General features: G+C 40.4%; 1 pseudogene; it reads left to right on the top strand.

Moving 5' to 3' along the window:
• Positions 1-1,875: 1,875 nt before the first annotated feature.
• On the top strand, positions 1,876-2,361 carry LOC116645981 (annotated as a pseudogene).
• The last annotated feature ends 504 nt before the right edge of the window (positions 2,362-2,865 follow it).

Raw genomic sequence — 2,865 nt, 5'->3', positions numbered from 1 at the left:
TTTCCATTTTTCTTCTTATCCACTCCGAGAAGATAAGTATAAGTTCTCATTTTACACATACATGCATCGTATATGACCTTTCCACAATCTCTTTTTCCACACTAACTTCCTTCTCACCCACTGTAGTTTAGATAGTGAAAATAGTTCCTTTGGATTTTTCAGAAAACACAGTGGTCATTTGTATAGGATAGAAGGAGTTGGTTGTTATTCACTCCACAATCCCTTTCCCAGTCCCTCATCCTGGATAAAAGTAAAGCTAGGGAGGTTTAGATTCCTCTTTAGACTGGTTGCCTTATTTTCATTCTTTCATTTATTCTCTCTCTCTCTCTCTTTTTTGTTAGATTTTATTTATTTATTTGACAGAAAGAGAGCACAAGTAGGCAGAGTGGCAGGCAGAGGGAGAGGGAGAAGCAGGCTCCCCGCTGAGCTGGGAGCCCAACACAGGGCTCAATCCCAGGATCCCGAGATCATGACCTGAGCTGAAGGCAGACGCTTAACCGACTGAGTCACCCAGGCACCTCTATTTATTCTCTTTTTAATACTTTTTATTTTTAAGTCTTAGAAACCAGATCATACTTGTATGTGGGGAAACTGATTTGAAATGCCTGTAGAGGCTGGATCTAGAACACATCAGTTCTGCCGCAAATGGAGGAAAAAACTGAAAGATTTCTAAGTCGGTCTGCAGTCCAAAGCCACCTAACAGCTGTGCCAAAAGAATAACCGGCATCATAACCAATTATTATGTTGTTAAAGGATTATTAAATTGCCATGTTAATACAGGACAACCTCTAATATCAATTTTTATTTCTTGTTTATCTGTAGAAAGGGAACTGACACTTGATGGTCATGTAATATGAAACATGATGTGTGCCTTAGAGGTGATGCATGGGAAGATCTGTAGACTAGTTTGTGAAACATTTCTGTAGAAATAAACAGCTCTGGCATGTGAGCTGCCACTTCCCCTTTGAGAGGCTCCAGGTGTCTCTTTACCCCTGCCTTGCCCCTCTTAGTAGTAGGCTGAGATCCCTTGGTCATGACTGGTGGCCAAACTCTCCCTTTGTCCTTTGTGCAGAGAAAGGAGAAAGAGAAGGCTTGTGGTATAGAACATTTAAGGCACATTTTGGACTCAGATGGCAATAGATCTGCTCAGAGATGCATTTTCCCCTGAGCTGTGCCCTGCACGGTGTCACCCCTGCCTCGGGACCGCTGTCTGATTAGACCACATTCATCAATGAGCGAACATATCCCTCACTTCTCTGGTGTTCTTGGGCACACATTTACGGACTTAGTAAGGGGTAGTCCAACCTCTACGTAGACTAGTGAATTCTAGAAAGTTGTTACTACCTGAGAAGCACCCATAAAAACGAATAACCTGAACATTTAAGAGCTGAACTGAATGGCAGAGCATTTTACAAGAGTTCTGATGCAAATGGGGTAAAGCTGAGTTCACTTCTTTTTTATTGACTCAGTATTACTGTACTGAAACATTGAAACTTTTTTTTTGAAGGTTGATTTCATTTGCTATTACTCCCAACTTTATATTCAACTCATTGGAAATTTCAACTGGTGTATTTTGGGGTTTTTTTGTTTTTGTTTTTTAAGATTTTGTTTATTTATTTTAGAGAGAGAGAGCACCAGCAGGGTGGCGGGAGGGCAGAGGGAAAGGGAGAGAGAATCTCAAGCAGACTCTGTGCCCAGTGTGGAGCCTGATGCGGGGCTCAGTCTCACAACCCTAAGATCACAACCTGAGCCAAGACCAAGAGTCGGTGCTCAACCAACTGTGCCACCCAGGTGCCCCTCAACTGGTGTATTTTGAAGTAGACTTCAGTTTCTTTCTGTATTTTTTTAAAATGTAATTATGTCAACACAACTGGGATGAACTACCCTGCTCTTGTAGAGATTGCATACAGGAATATGTGGTTTCTTATTGTGCACCGTCCAACCCGTGCCTCCTTAAACAAATTCTTAAATGAATTTAAGAAGAACAGAGTTCCCACCATCATGAGCGTGTGTGAGGCACCTTACCACACTGCCAGCTTGGAGGAAGAGGGCATCCAGATTCTGGACTGGCCTTCTGATGATGGTTTTTGATAAATGCTTAAAACTTAAAAAAAAAAAGAAATTTCATGAAGATCCTGGTTCTTGTATTGAGGTTCGCTGTGCCGCAGGTCTTGGGAGCTCCTAGTGCTGGTTGCCCAAGAATTAAATGAAGGTGGAGTGAAATATGAAGATGCAGTACAATTCATAAGACAAAAGCAATGTGGAGCTTTTAACAGCAAGAAACTTTTGTATTTGGAGAAGTGTTGTCCTACAGTGTACTTGCCCCTCAGAAACGTCACATACAACTGTTTCATTCAATGAAAGGGTGCTGCCTGATGCTATGGCCTTGGAAGTGAAACTTGAGAGAGAGCCTTATTTTATTTATATTTTATATTAGCCAATATATGGACCCTTGGTGGATACTATGTCAAATGAAGCTTCCATAGGAACATTGAAAAGCAGTTTTAGCAGGCCACAAGCTTGCCAGAATTAGAGCCTCTGTATATTTGATGTTATTTTCACACTTAGTAAAAGATTCTAACTCTTCAATATTTAAAATATGTTTTCCATTTGTATCAATTGTATCTTATCAATATTTAAGAACCCTAGAGTTATGAAGTGCCGAAATACTCAACACAATACCTGTACACTTCTAGTCTCAAGTAGTCCTTAGGTGATTTATTCCTTCAGTCATTCCAAACATTGAAGGTAGTACCTATATGGTCACCTGCTCACTTATATTTACATCTTCCATATTCAAACTGATATATAGTAAGGTTTGTACAACCATTAGTTTTGCTGAATTAGTACAAAGTCTTAGGTGAG

Source organism: Phoca vitulina, unplaced genomic scaffold (genome assembly GCF_004348235.1).
Source record: "Phoca vitulina isolate PV1807 unplaced genomic scaffold, GSC_HSeal_1.0 scaffold35, whole genome shotgun sequence".
Taxonomy (NCBI): Eukaryota; Metazoa; Chordata; class Mammalia; order Carnivora; family Phocidae; genus Phoca; species Phoca vitulina.
This window is presented reverse-complemented; position numbering and strand designations above follow the sequence as displayed.